Here is a 17,666-nt window from a genome sequence, read left to right as displayed (position 1 = left end):
CAATTTGAATACACTCTGATACCACAAATTTTTACTTCTATATGTAAACAGGATCAAACATACTTGTATTCAATGTGAATACACTGTGATATTATGAGTTTACACTTCTACATGTAAATAGAATCAAATATACTTGTATTCAATGTGAATACACTGTGATACCATAAGTTTTTACTTCTATATGTAAACAGGATCAAATATACTTGTATTCAATGTGAATACACTGTGATATTATGAGTTAACACTTTTACATGTAAACAGAATCAAATATACTTTTATTCAATTTGAATACACTCTGATACCACAAATTTTTACTTCTATATGTAAACAGGATCAAACATACTTGTATTCAATGTGAATACACTGTTATATTATGAGTTTATACTTCTACATGTAAACAAAATCAAATATACTTGTATTCAATGTGAATACACTGTTATATTATGAGATTATTCTTCTACATGTAAAAAGAATCAAAAAAACTTTTATTCAATGTGAATACACTGTTATACCATGAGTTTTTACTTCTTTATGTAAACAGGATCAAATATACTTGTTTTCAATGTGAATACACTGTGATATTAAGAGGTTACACTTCTACATGTAAACAGATTAAAATATACTTGTATTCAATGTGAATACACTGTGATATTATGAGTTTGCACTTCTACATGTAAACAGAATCAAATATACCTGTATTGAATGTAAATACACTGTGATACCATGAGTTTATACTTCTATATGTAAACAGCATCAAATATACTTGTATTTAAGGTGAATACACTGTGATATTATAAGTTTACACTTCTACATGTAAACAGAATCAAATATACTTGTATTCAATGTGAATACACTGTGATATTATGATTTTACACTTCTACATGTAAACAGAATCAAATATACTTGTATTCAATTTGAGTACACTGTGGTACCATGAGTTTTACATCTATATGTAAACAGGATCAAATATACTTGTATTCAATGTGAAAACACAGTGATATTACGAGTTTACACTTCTACATGTAAACAGAATCAAATATACTTGTATTCAATGTGAATACACTGTGATACCATAAGTTTTTACTTTTATATGTAAACAGGATCAAATATGCTTGTATTCAATGTGAATCCACTGTGATATTATGAGTTTATACTTCTACATGTAAACAGCATCAAATATACTTTTGATAAATATAATTAATTAATTAATATACCATGAGTTTTTACTTCTATATGTAAAAAGGATCAAATATACTTGTATTCAATGTGAATACAATGTGATATTATGAGTTTCTACTTCTACATGTAAACATAATCAAATATATTTTTATTTAATGTGAATACACTGTGATACCATAAGTTATTACTTCTATATGTAAACAGCATCAAATATACTTGTATTCAACGTGAATACACTGTGATACCATGAGTTTTTACTTCTATAAGTAAACAGGATCAAATATATTTGTATTCAATGTAAATACACTGTTATATTATGAGTTTCTACTTCTATATGTGAACAGAATCAAATATACTTGTATTTAATGACAATATACTGAGATATTATGAGTTTATACTTCTACATGTAAACAGGGTCAAATATACTTGTATTCAATGTGAATTCACTTTGATACAATGGGTTTTTACTTCTATATGTAAACAGGATCAAATATAATTGTATTCAATGTGAATACACTGTGATACCACAAGTGTTTACTTCAATATGTAAACAGGGTCAAATATACTGGTATTCAATGTGAATACACGGTGATATTATGAGCTTATACTTCTAAATGTAAACAGCATCAAATATACTTGTATTAAATAAGAATACACTTTGATACCATGACTTTTTACTTCTATAAGTAAAATGGATCAAATATACTTGTATTCAATGTGAATACAGTGTGATATCATGAGTTTATACTTCTACATGTAAACAGCATCAAATATACTTGTATTCAATGTGAATACACTGAGATATTATAAGTTTTTACTTCTACATGTAAACAGCAATAAATATACTTGTATCTAATGTGAATACACTGTTTTACCATGAATTTTTACTTCTATATGTAAACATCATCAAATATACTTGTGTTCAATAAGAATACACTGTGATACCATGAGTTTTTATTTCTATATGTAAACAGGATCAAATATACTTGTATTCAATGTGAATACACTGTGATACCATGAGTTTTTACTTCTTTATGTAAACAGGATCAAATATACTTGTATTCAATATGAATACACGGTGATATTAGGAGCTTATACTTCAAAATGTAAACAGCATCAAATATACTTGTTTTCAATGTGAATACACTGTGATATTATGAGTTTATACTTCTAAATGTAAACAGCATCAAATATACTTGTATTCAATAAGAATACACTGTGATACCATGAGTTTTTACTTCTATATGTAAAATTGATCAAATATTCTTGTATTCAATGTGAATACAGTGTGATATCATGAGTTTATACTTTTACATGTAAACAGCATTAAATATACTTGAATTCAATGTGAATACACTGTTATATCATGAATTTATAATTCTATATAAAAACAGGATCAAATATACTTGTAATCAATATGAATACAGTGTGATATCATGAGTTTATACTTCTACATGTAAACAGCATCAAATATACTTGTATTCAATGTGAATACACTGTCATATTATGAGTTTATACTTCTAAATGTAAAGAGCATCAAATATACTTGTATTCAATGTGAATACATTATGATACAATGAGTTTTTACTTCTATATGTAAACCAGATCAAATATTCTTGTATTCAAAGTGAATAAATGGTTATACCATGAGTTTTTACTTCTATATGTAAACAGCATCAAATATACTTGTATTCAATGTGAATACTCTATGATATTATAAGCTTATACTTCTACATGTAAACAGCATCAAATATACTTGTATTAAAAGTGAAATACACTGTAATATTATGAGTTTATATTTCTGCATGTAAACAGCATCAAATACATTTGTATTCAATGTGAATACACTGTAATACCATGAGTTTTTACTTCCATATATAAACAGCATCCAAGATACTTGTATTCAATGTGAATACACTGTTATATTATGAATTTATACTTCTACATGTAAACAGCATCAAATATACTTGTATTCAATGTGAATACACTGTTATACCATGAGTTTTATTTCTATATGTAAACAGCATCTAATATACTTGTAATCAATGTGAATACACTGTGATATTATGAGCTTATACTTCTACATGTAAACAAAATCAAATATACTTGTATTCAATATGAATACACTGTTATACCATGAGTTTTAACTTCTCTATGTATACTGCATCAAATATACTTGTAATTAATGTGAATACACTGTCATACAATGAGTGTTTACTTCTATATGTAAACAGCATCAACTATACTTGTATTCAATGTGAGAACACTGTTATACCATGTGTTTTTTTAATATGTATATTGCATCAAATATACTTGTATTCAATGTGAATACACTGTGATACCATGAGTTTTTACTTCTATATGTAAACAGGATCAAATATACTTGTATTCAATGTGAATACACTGTGATATTACGAATTTATTCTTCTATATGTAAACAGCAGCAAATAAACTTGTATTCAATGTGAATACACTGTTATATTATGAGTTTATACTTCAACATGTAAACAGCATCAAATATACTTGTATTTCATGTGAATACACTGTTATACCATGAGTTTTTAATTCTATATGTATACTGATTCAAATATACTTGTATTCAATGTGAATACACTATGATATTATGAGTTTATACTTCTACATGTTAACAGCATCAAATATACTTGTATTCAATGTGAATACACTGTTATACCATGAGTTTTTACTTCTATATGCATACTGCATCAAACATACTTGTATTCAATGTTAATACACTGTGATACCATGAGTTTTTACTTCTATATGTAAACAGGATCAAATATACTTGTATTGAATGTGAATACACTGTGATATTATGATTTTATACTTTTACATGTAAACAGCATCAAATATACTTGTATTCAATAAGAATACACTGTGATACCATGAGTTTTTACTTCTATACGTAAACAGCATCAAATATACTTGAATTCAATGTGAATACAGTGTGATATCATGAGTTAATACTTCTACATGTAAACAGCATCAAATTTACTTGTGTTCAATGTGAATACACTGTTATACCATGATTTTATACTACTACATGTAAACAGCATCAAATATACTTGTATTCAATGTGAATACACTGTGATTCCATGAGTTTTTACTTCTATATGTAAAAAGGATCAAATATACTTGTATTCAATGTGAATACGCTATGATATTATGAGTTTATACTCCTACATGTAAACAGCATTAAATAAACTTGTATTTAATGTGAATACACTGTTATTCCATGAGTTTTTACTTACTCTACATGTAAACAGCATCAAATACATTTGTATTCAATGTGAATACACTAAAATACCATGCGTTTTTACTTCTATATGTAAACAGGATCATAAATACTTGTATTCAATGTGAATACGCTGTGATATTATGAGTTTTTACTTCTATATGTAAACAGGATCAAATATACTTGTACTGAATGTGAATACACTGTTATATTATGAGTTTATATTTCTACATGTAAACAGCATCAAATATACTTGTATTTAATGTGAAACACTGTGATACCATGAGTTTTTACTTCTATATGTAAACAGCATCAAATATGCTTGTATTCAATGTGAATACGCTGTGATATTATGAGTTTATATTTCTACATGTAAACAGCATCAAATTTACTTGTATTCAATGTGAATACACTGTGATTCGATGAGTTTTACTTCTATATGTAAACAGCATCAAATATACTGGTATTCAATGTGAATACACTGTGATAATTTGAGCTTATACTTGTATATGTAAACAGAATCTAATATACTTGTATTCAATGTGAATACACTGTTATACCATGAGTTTTTACTTCTATATGTAAACAGGATCAAATATTCTTGTATTCAATGTGAATACACTATGATATTATGAGTTTATACTTCTACATGTAAACAGCATTAAATAAACTTGTATTTAATGTGATTACACTGTTATTCCATGAGTTTTTACTTCTATATGTATCCTGCATCAAATATACTTGTATTCGATGTGAATACACTGTTATACCATGAGTTTATACTTTTACATGTAAACAGAATCAAATATACTTGTATTCAATGTGAATACACTGGTATACTATGAGTTTTTACTTCTATATGTAAACAGGATCAAATATTCTTGTATTCAATGTGAATACACTATGGTACTATTAGTTTATACTTCTACATGTAAACAGCATCAAATATACTTGTATCTAATGTGAATTCACTGTGATATTATGAGTTTACACTTCTACATGTAAACAGAAACAAATATACTTGTATTAAATGTGAATACACTGTGACATTTTGAGTTTATATTTCTACATGTAAACCAAATCAAATATATTTGTATTAATGGGAATACACAGTGTTATTATGCTTTATACTTCTACATGTAAACAGAATCAAATATACTTGTATTCAATGTGAATACACTAAAATACCATGAGTTTTTACTTCTATATGTAAACAGGATCAAATATACTTATATTCAATGTGAATACACTGTGATATTATGAGTTTATACTTCTACATGTAAACAGCATCAAATATACTTGTATTCAATGTGAATACACTGTAATATCATGAGTTTTTACTTCTATATGTAAACAGAATCAAATATACTTGTATTGAATGTGAATACACTGTTATATTATGAGTTTATACTTCTACATGTAAACAGCATCAAATATACTTGTATTTAATGTGAATACACTGTGATACCATGAGTTTTTACTTCTATATGTAAACTGCATCAAATATGCTTGTATTCAATGTGAATACGCTGTGATATTATGAGTTTATACTTCTACATGTAAACAGCATCAAATATAATTGTATTCAATGTGAATACACTGTGATACCATGAGTTTTTACTTCAATATGTAAACAGTATCAAATATACTTGTATTCAATGTGAATTTACTGTTATACCATGAGTTTTTACTTCTATACGTAAATAGGATCAAATATACTTGTATTGAATGTGAATATACTGTTATATTATGAGTTTATATTTCTACATGTAAACATCATCAAATATACATGTATTTAATGTGAAACACTGTGATACCATTAGTTTTTACTTTTATATGTAAACAGCATCAAATATGCTTGTATTCAATGTGAATCCGCTGTGATATTATAAGTTTATATTTCTACATGTAAACAGCATCAAATTTACTTGTATTCAATGTGAATACACTGTGATATTATGAGTTTTTACTTCTATATGTATACTGCATCAAATATACTTGTATTTAATGTGAATTCACTTTGATACCATGAGTTTATACTTCTACATGTAAACAGAATCAAATATATTTGTATTCAATGTGAATACACTGTTATATCATGAATTTATAATTCTATATAAAAACAGGATCAAATATACTTGTATTCAATATGAATACAGTGTGATATCATGAGTTTATACTTCTACATGTAAACAGCATCAAATATACTTGTATTCAATGTGAGTACACTGTCATATTATGAGTTTATACTTCTAAATGTAAAGAGCATCAAATATACTTGTATTCAATGTGAATACATTATGATACAATGAGTTTTTACTTCTATATGTAAACCAGATCAAATATTCTTGTATTCAAAGTGAATAAATGGTTATACCATGAGTTTTTACTTCTATATGTAAACAGCATCAAATATACTTGTATTCAATGTGAATACTCTATGATATTATAAGCTTATACTTCTACATGTAAACAGCATCAAATATACTTGTATTCAATGTGAATACACTGTCATATTATGAGTTTATACTTCTAAATGTAAAGAGCATCAAATATACTTGTATTCAATGTGAATACATTATGATACAATGAGTTTTTACTTCTATATGTAAACCAGATCAAATATTCTTGTATTCAAAGTGAATAAATGGTTATACCATGAGTTTTTACTTCTATATGTAAACAGCATCAAATATACTTGTATTCAATGTGAATACTCTATGATATTATAAGCTTATACTTCTACATGTAAACAGCATCAAATATACTTGTATTAAAAGTTAAATACACTGTAATATTATGAGTTTATATTTCTACATGTAAACAGCATCAAATACATTTGTATTCAATGTGAATACACTGTAATACCATGAGTTTTTACTTCCATATGTAAACAGCATCCAAGATACTTGTATTCAATGTGAATACACTGTTATATTATGAATTTATACTTCTACATGTAAACAGCATCAAATATACTTGTATTCAATGTGAATACACTGTTATACCATGAGTTTTATTTCTATATGTAAACAGCATCTAATATACTTGTAATCAATGTGAATACACTGTGATATTATGAGCTTATACTTCTACATGTAAACAAAATCAAATATACTTGTATTCAATATGAATACACTGTTATACCATGAGTTTTAACTTCTCTATGTATACTGCATCAAATATACTTGTAATTAATGTGAATACAATGTCATACAATGAGTGTTTACTTCTATATGTAAACAGCATCAACTATATTTGTATTCAATGTGAGAACACTGTTATACCATGTGTTTTTTTAATATGTATATTGCATCAAATATACTTGTATTCAATGTGAATACACTGTGATACCATGAGTTTTTACTTCTATATGTAAACAGGATCAAATATACTTGTATTCAATGTGAATACACTGTGATATTACGAATTTATTCTTCTATATGTAAACAGCAGCAAATAAACTTGTATTCAATGTGAATACACTGTTATATTATGAGTTTATACTTCTACATGTAAACAGCATCAAATATACTTGTATTTCATGTGAATACACTGTTATACCATGAGTTTTTAATTCTATATGTATACTGATTCAAATATACTTGTATTTAATGTGAATACACTATGATATTATGAGTTTATACTTCTACATGTTAACAGCATCAAATATACTTGTATTCAATGTGAATACACTGTTATACCATGAGTTTTTACTTCTATATGCATACTGCATCAAACATACTTGTATTCAATGTTAATACACTGTGATACCATGAGTTTTTACTTCTATATGTAAACAGGATCAAATATACTTGTATTGAATGTGAATACACTGTGATATTATGATTTTATACTTTTACATGTAAACAGCATCAAATATACTTGTATTTAGTTTTTTCAATAAGAATACACTGTGATACCAAAAGTTTTTTTTTTTTTGTAAACAGCATCAAATATACTTGAATTCAATGTGAATACAGTGTGATATCATGAGTTTATACTTCTACATGTAAACAGCATCAAATTTACTTGTGTTCAATGTAAATACACTGTTATACCATGATTTTTTACTTACTACATGTAAACAGCATCAAATATACTTGTATTCAATGTGAATACACTGTGATATCATTTATGAGTTTATACTTCTACATGTAAACAGCATCAAATATACTTGTATTCAATGTAATACTAAAATAATATTTTTTTTTAAAAAATATGTAAACAGGATCAAAAATACTTGTACAAAATGTGAATACACTTTATGATTATGAGTTTTTATTTTAAAAAAAATATACTTGTATTTAATGTGAATACACTGTGATATCATGAGTTTTTTTTATGTAAACAGCATCAAATATGCTTGTATTCAATGTGAATACGCTTTTTTTTGATATTATGGTTTTTTCTATGTAAACAGCATCAAATTTACTTGTATTCAATGTGAATACACTGTGATATTATTAGTTTTTTACTTACTTTTATGTAAACAGCATCAAATATACTTACTGTATTCAATGTGAATACACTGTGATAATATGAGTTTTTATTTTTTTTTAAAAAAAAAAAAAAAAATATTTTTTTTTAAAAAAAAAAAATTTTTTTAAATTTTTTTTTTTTATATGTAAACAGGATCAAATATTCTTGTATTCAATGTGAATACACTATGATATTATGAGTTTATACTTCTACATGTAAACAGCATTAAATAAACTTGTATTTAATGTGATTACACTGTTATTCCATGAGTTTTTACTTCTATATGTATCCTGCATCAAATATACTTGTATTCGATGTGAATACACTGTTATACCATGAGTTTATACTTTTACATGTAAACAGAATCAAATATACTTGTATTCAATGTGAATACACTGGTATACTATGAGTTTTTACTTCTATATGTAAACAGGATCAAATATTCTTGTATTCAATGTGAATACACTATGGTACTATTAGTTTATACTTCTACATGTAAACAGCATCAAATATACTTGTATCTAATGTGAATTCACTGTGATATTATGAGTTTACACATCTACATGTAAACAGAAACAAATATACTTGTATTAAATGTGAATACACTGTGACATTATGAGTTTATATTTCTACATGTAAACCAAATCAAATATATTTGTATTAATGGGAATACACAGTGTTATTATGCTTTATACTTCTACATGTAAACAGAATCAAATATACTTGTATTCAATGTGAATACACTAAAATACCATGAGTTTTTACTTCTATATGTAAACAGGATCAAATATACTTATATTCAATGTGAATACACTGTGATATTATGAGTTTATACTTCTACATGTAAACAGCATCAAATATACTTGTATTCAATGTGAATACACTGTAATATCATGAGTTTTTACTTCTATATGTAAACAGAATCAAATATACTTGTATTGAATGTGAATACACTGTTATATTATGAGTTTATACTTCTACATGTAAACAGCATCAAATATAATTGTATTCAATGTGAATACACTGTGATACCATGAGTTTTTACTTCAATATGTAAACAGTATCAAATATACTTGTATTCAATGTGAATTTACTGTTATACCATGAGTTTTTACTTCTATACGTAAATAGGATCAAATATACTTGTATTGAATGTGAATATACTGTTATATTATGAGTTTATATTTCTACATGTAAACATCATCAAATATACATGTATTTATTGTGAAACACTGTGATACCATTAGTTTTTACTTTTATATGTAAACAGCATCAAATATGCTTGTATTCAATGTGAATCCGCTGTGATATTATAAGTTTATATTTCTACATGTAAACAGCATCAAATTTACTTGTATTCAATGTGAATACACTGTGATTTCATGAGTTTTACTTCTATATGTAAACAGCATCAAATATACTTGTATTCAATGTGAATACACTGTTATACCATAAGTTTTACTTCTATATGTATACTGCATCAAATATACTTGTATTCATTGTGAATACACTGTGATGCCATGAGTTTTTACTTCTATATGTAAACAGGATCAAATATACTTGTATTCAATGTGAATACACTGTGATATTATGAGTTTTTACTTCTATATGTATACTGCATCAAATATACTTGTATTCAATGTGAATTCACTTTGATACCATGAGTTTATACTTCTACATGTAAACAGAATCAAATATATTTGTATTCAATGTGAATAAACTATGATATTATGAGTTTATACTTCTACATGTAAACAGCATCAAATATACTTGTATTCAATTTGAATACACTGTTATACCATGAGTTTTTACTTCTCTATGTATACTGCATCAAATATACTTGTATTCAATGTGAATACACTAAAATACCACGAGTTTTTACTTCTGTATGTAAACAGGATCAAATATACTTGTATTCAATGTGAATACACTGTGATATTATGAGTTTATACTTCTACATGTAAACAGCATCAAATATACTTGTATTCAATGTGAATACACTGTAATATCATGAGTTTTTACTTCTATATGTAAACAGCATCAAATATACTTGTATTCAATGTGAATACACTGTTATATTATGAGTTTATACTTCTACATGTAAACAGCATCAAATATACTTGTATTCAATGTGAATATACTGTTATACCATAAGTATTTCTATATGTATACTGCATCAAATATACTTGTATTCATTGTGAATACACTGTGATGCCATGAGTTTTTACTTCTATATGTAAACAGGATCAAATATACTTGTATTCAATGTGAATACACTGTGATACCATGACTTTTTACTTCTATATGTAAAAAGGATCAAATATACTTGTATTCAATGTGAATACACAGTCATTTTATGAGTTTCTACTTCTACAAGTAAACAGGATCAAATATACTTGTATTGAATGTGAATAAACTAATATACCATGAGTTTTTACTTCTATATGTATACTGCATCAAATATACTTGTATTCAATGTGAATACACTGTGATACCATGAGTTTTTACTTCTATATGTAAACAGGATCAAATATACTTGTATTCAATTTGTATACACTGTGATATTATGAGTTTACACTTCTACATGTAAACAGAATCAAATCTACTGGCATTCAATGTGAATACACTGTGATACTAGGAGTTTACACTTCTACATGTAAACAGAATCAAATATACTTGTATTCAATGTGAATACACTGTGATTCCACGAGTTTTTATTTCTGTATGTAAACAGAATCAAATATACTTGTATTCATTGTGAATAAACTGTGATACCATGAGTACATACTTCTACATGTAAACAGAATCAAATATAGTTGCATTCAATGTGAATACACTGTGATATTATGAGAATATAATTCTAAATATAAACAGAATCAAATATACTTGTATTCAATGTTAATACACTGTGATACCACGGTCTACCAGGAGAGGTAGACAAACGCCCTATCCCTTTCATCAGCCAGAATGGTTTAGGGACCTTGAAGGTTCCCTGAAATTCCGCTTGGAACGCGAGCGTCAGGGAGGCATAGATTTGCACTGTGTTGTGTGTGACGCTTGTAGTCGAAATCAAAATGCTGCCTTTGCCTTAATTTAAAATTTATTACCTAAATGTCAGTCATATTCATGCATCATGTAAGGCATATGGCTAACAATGTTGGCCATATCGTTCGCAAAAATGTGATGTATTAAATTTTTTCAATTTTTAACTTTTGAATAAAAAGACAGTTTGCTCAATATAAAAAAAATCATTACATATATTTCAAACGAATCAAATATTGTAAACAACTACATCATATATTTCATACCCGCCATGTAAAATTTAATCTATGCCTCCCTGACTCTCGCGCTCCAAGCGGAATTTAATGGAACCTTCAAAGGTCCCATGTCTAGTCTGCTTACATGGCGTATGTCTACCTCTCGTGGTAGACCGTGGTGATACCATGAAATCTTACTTCTATGTGTAAACAGGATCAAATATACTTGTATTCATTGTGAATACACTGTGATATTATGATTATATATGTTTACACTTCTAAATGTAAACAGAATCAAATCTATTATGTATTACATATATTATATGTATTACAGTGTATTAACATTGAATACAAGTATATTTGATTCTGTTTACATGTAGAAGTGTAAACTCATAATATCACAGTGTATTCACACTGAAAACAAGTATATTTGATCCTGTTTACATATAGAAGTAAAATGTCATGGTATCACAGTGTATTCACATTGAATAAAAATATATTTGATGCTGTGTACATGTAGAAGTATAAACTCATGGTATCACAGTGTATTCACAATGAATACAAGTATATTTGATCCTGTTAACATATAGAAGTAAGAACTCATGGTATAACAGTGTATTCACATTGAATACAAGTATATTTGATTCTGTTTACATTTAGAAGTGTATATTCATAATATCACAGTGTATTCACATGGAAAACAAGTATATTTGATTCTGTTTACATGTAGACGTATAAACTAATGGTATCACAGTGTATTCACATTGAATTCAAGTATATTTGATCCTGTTTTCATATAATACATATGTATACATATAAGTATATTTGATTCTGTTTTTATGTAGAAATATAAAAGCTTAATAACACAGTGTATTCACATTGAATACAAATATATTTGATTCTGTTTACATGTAGAAATATAAACGTTTAATAACACAGTGTATTCACATTGAATACAAGTATATTTGATTCTGTTTACATGTAGAAATATAAACGCTTAATAACACAGTGTATTCACATTGAATACAAGTATATTTGTTTCTGTTTACATGTAGAAGTGTAAACTCATAATATCACAGTGAATTCACATTGAATACAAGTATATTTGATCCTGTTTACATAAAGATGTAAAAACTCATGGTATCACAGTGTATTCACATTTAATACAAGTATATTTGATTATGTTTACATGTAGAAGTATAAACTCATAATATAGCAGAGTATTCACATTGAATACAAGTATATTTGATTCTGTTTACAAGTAGAAATATAAACGCTTAATAACACAGTGTATTCACATTGAATACAAGTTTATATGATTCTGTTTACATGTAGAAGTGTAAACTAATAATATCAAAGTGTATTAACATTGAATGCAAGTTTATTTGAATCTGTTTATATGTAGAAGTGTTAACACATAATATCACAGTGTATTCAAATTTAATACAAGTATCTTTGATCCTGTTTACCTATAGAAGTAAAAACTCATGTTATCACAGTGTATTCACATTGAACACAAGTATATTTGATTCTGTTTACATGTAGAAGTATAAAGCATAATAACACTGTGTATTCCCATTAATACAAATATATTTGATTTGGTTTACATGTAGAAATATAAACTCATAATATCACAGTGAATTCACATTGAATACAAGTATATTTGATCCTGTTTACATAAAGATGTAAAAACTCATGGTATCACAGTGTATTCACATTTAATACAAGTATATTTGATTATGTTTACATGTAGAAGTATAAACTCATAATATAGCAGAGTATTCACATTGAATACAAGTATATTTGATTCTGTTTACAAGTAGAAATATAAACGCTTAATAACACAGTGTATTCACATTGAATACAAGTTTATATGATTCTGTTTACATGTAGAAGTGTAAACTAATAATATCAAAGTGTATTCACATTGAATGCAAGTTTATTTGAATCTGTTTATATGTAGAAGTGTTAACACATAATATCACAGTGAATTCACATTAGATACAAGTATATTTGATTCTGTTTACATTTAGAAGTAAAAACTCATGGTATCACAGTCTATTCACATTGAATATAAGTATGTCTGATCCTGTTCATAGATAAAAGTATAAACTCATCCTATCACAGTGTATTCACATTGAATACAAGTATATTTGATTCCATTTACTTGTAGAAGTATAAACTCATAATATCACAGTGTATTCACATTGAATACAAGTATAATTTATTCTGTTTATAGGTAGAATATTAATTTCATAATATCACAGAATATTCATATCTAATGCAAGCATATTTGATCCTGTTCATCTATAGAAGTAAAAACTCATGATATCACAGTGTATTCACATGGAATAGAAGTAAATTTGATCCTGTTTACATGTAGAAATATAAATTCATAGAATCACAGTGTATTCACATTGGCAACAAGTATATTTGATACTGTTTACATATAGAAGTAAAAACTCGTGGTATTATATTCTATTCACATTGAATTCAAGTATTTCTGATTTTGTATACGTATAGAAGTAAAAATTCATGGTATCACAGTGTATTCACGTTGAATACAAGTATATTTGATCCTGTTCATATATAGAAGTAAAAATTCATGGTACCTCAGTGTATTCCCATTTAATACAAGTAAATTTGATTCTGTTTACATGTAGAAGTATACACTCATAATATCACAGTGCGCTTCACATCGAGTACGAGTATATTTGATCCTGATTACATATCAAAGTAAAAACTCATGGTATCACAGTGTATTCACATTCAATACAAGTATATTTGATTCTGTTTACTTGTAGAAGTATAAACTCAAAATATCACAGTGTATTCACATTGAATTCAAGTATATTTGATTCTGTTTACATGTGGAAGTATACACCCATAATATCACAGTATGTTAACATTGAATACCAGTATATTTGACCCTGTTTACATATAGAATTAAAAACTCATGGTATCACAGTGTTTTCACATTGAATACAAGTATATTTGATTCTGTTTACATGTAGAAGTATAAATTTATGGAATCACAGTGTATTCACATTGACTATAAGTATTTTTGATCCTGTTTACATGTTGGAGTAAAAACTCATGTTATAAGTAAAAAACTCCTCTCAACTTTTACAGTGTTGACACGTCATTTATTTAGCTTTTCTAAGTTCTTTTCGCGCCTTTGCCGCGTCTCATGCCTCAGACCGTTATTAGCTTCATCTGAGTGCAGTCATGGATTCCACCCCGTTCCCATATAGCGAAGGGTCGTATTCCATTGACTCGAGAGTAATTTTTGAAGGTAGGAGAGGCTCTCCTTTTCCTAGAGCGCCTAGACCATTACCTTCTCGATCGCGCTCCCGTTCAAGACGATACGACGTATCATCGCAGCATCGCTACAACAGGAGAGACAGAAGCAGGGACCGTAGACGTAGAGACAGATCAAGGTCTCGAGATCGGCATCGTAGACGTTCACCTCGCCGTGCATCAAGGAGCCGTCCAGATCCCTACGCAGAGAGCGTTCTTCAAGGTCTCTGCAGACGCCTCCACCTGCCCTAGACCGAGTTTTTCCAAAAGAGGCGTAAGCCCAACTAGCATCTTGGATGTCGGTAGGAAAGAAACAAGCTCAAACTAGAGAACTGAGGGACATTTTTAAACCAGCGTTTGAGGACGAAAATTTTCTACTATCATGCCCCAAAATGGACGACGTGGTTGAGCGGCAGATTTCCCGCAACAGCCATAGTAAATTCATCGCCCAGAGAGAGTTAATCTGGAAATCTACACAGCTCAAGGTATTAGATAATGTCAGACCACTAATTTCGCTTTGGAACCGCTTAGCTCCAGACACTGAGGAAGGGATGATTTTGGAGAGCGCGATCCGTCTTTGGGCAGAAACACATTTTTTTATTTAAAAAAATAGGAGAGCCAACTTGATGAATAGCGTTTATCCGCGTTTCAAAACCCTTTTGAAAGATCCCACTAACTTCTCACCTTCGGAAGAGGCCCAGCTATTCGGACCGACCTTTACGTCCGCTCTTCTGCAAGCAGCCGATGAGGACGCAAAGTTGCAAAAGGTCGCATCGGTCGGAAGGATCAGCGGAGGATTCAGTCAAAAGACACAACAGAAACAAGCGGATAAACCAGAGGATCCACGCCCCGAGACTTCGAGACAGGGAGACCCGTCCGAGAGACGTGGTTACCAGACAAGGTATACTGACTGTTTTTCCTTTTTTTTCCGGTTGTTACGACGCCAACCTGTGGTGGAACGGCGTCAGCATTAGTAAGAAAGAATATAGGAGCTAGACTTAGATTCTCTACTGTAGCGTGGCGTGCGTTGACCAAAGACCCTTGGATCCGTGGGATCATAGAGTCAGGATCCAAAATCTTTTTCGAGTCTAAACCTTTTCAATCAACAGATCAGGGGAATTCGTTATGAGTCAGCAAATGGTTCTGCAACGCTGAAGTATCGCACTTATTGAAGAAAGAGGCCATTGTCAGAGCTCCAGAAACACCAGGTTTTTACAGTAGAGTGTTCGCCATTCCCAAGAAAACGTGGGGCTATAGGCCGATAATCAACCTAAAGTATCTCAACCAGCACATAGTATACAAGCACTTTAAAATGGAGGGGTTTGACATTGTAAAAGACTTGCTAAAACAGGGGGATTTTATGGTTAAGCTGGATTTAAAAGATGCCTACCTGACGGTGCCCGTGTGCATCGACCATCAACCCTTTTTGCGTTTCCGGTGGAAAGAAAACGCCTACTAATTTACATCTCTATATTTAGGCTGGCGCCGGCCCCGTGGGTGTTCACTAAACTTTTAAAACCTGTAATGGTGGCCCTACGTTCGAAAGGGGTTAGGGTGATCATTTACCTAGACGATATGTTATTTTTGAATGAGAGGAGGGAGGGGCTGTTAGCAGATGTCAAGCTAGCTTCAGACCTTCTTCAAGAACTTGGTTTTCTCATCAACTAGCAGAAATCCCAGCCGTCCCCTACCAAAACTTTGGAATTTTTTGGGGGGGTTTTGGATTCCCCGTCGCTGGCCTTTATTTTGCCAGAAAAAAAGAGGGATAAATTTCACAAGCTTTGTGTTCAAGCATTGGAACATAATAGGATAAAATTAAGAGACCTTGCAAAGGTGATGGGCAACTTTGCTTGGGCCATTCCGGCCGTGCCGTTTGCACAGGCTCATTACAGGAAAGTCCGGCGCGTCGGACACGTCGGTTGCCCGGATATGAAAAGAACAAAAGTTAAGACAGCTAGCAAGGTTAGATGGAAGGTTACTTACGCTGGAGCTGATTACATGTTAACGCCTTATTGGTGACGGTGAGTGCCGCGACGTCAGGTCTGGAAGCACGGGTCAGGCTGGCAGCGGGGTGCGGCGATGTATAAGAAGACACGGTGCGTACGGTGAGTCTTGGCACGAATCGTTTTGTTCTCACGCTAACTCTTGAGAAAGGGATTTTCTCTTCTTTTCTTACAATCTTTATATTGCGGGAA

The 17,666-nt window shown here is 29.3% G+C and overlaps 1 pseudogene; it reads left to right on the top strand.

The window, feature by feature from the left end:
* The first annotated feature begins 15,399 nt into the window (after nt 1-15,399).
* On the top strand, nt 15,400-16,600 carry LOC116927533 (annotated as a pseudogene).
* The last annotated feature ends 1,066 nt before the right edge of the window (nt 16,601-17,666 follow it).

The sequence above is a fragment of the Daphnia magna genome, linkage group LG7 (genome assembly GCF_020631705.1).
Source record: "Daphnia magna isolate NIES linkage group LG7, ASM2063170v1.1, whole genome shotgun sequence".
NCBI classification, from domain to species: Eukaryota; Metazoa; Arthropoda; class Branchiopoda; order Diplostraca; family Daphniidae; genus Daphnia; species Daphnia magna.
The sequence above is the reverse complement of the archived record's forward strand: the minus strand, read 5'-3'. Positions and strand labels throughout refer to the sequence as shown.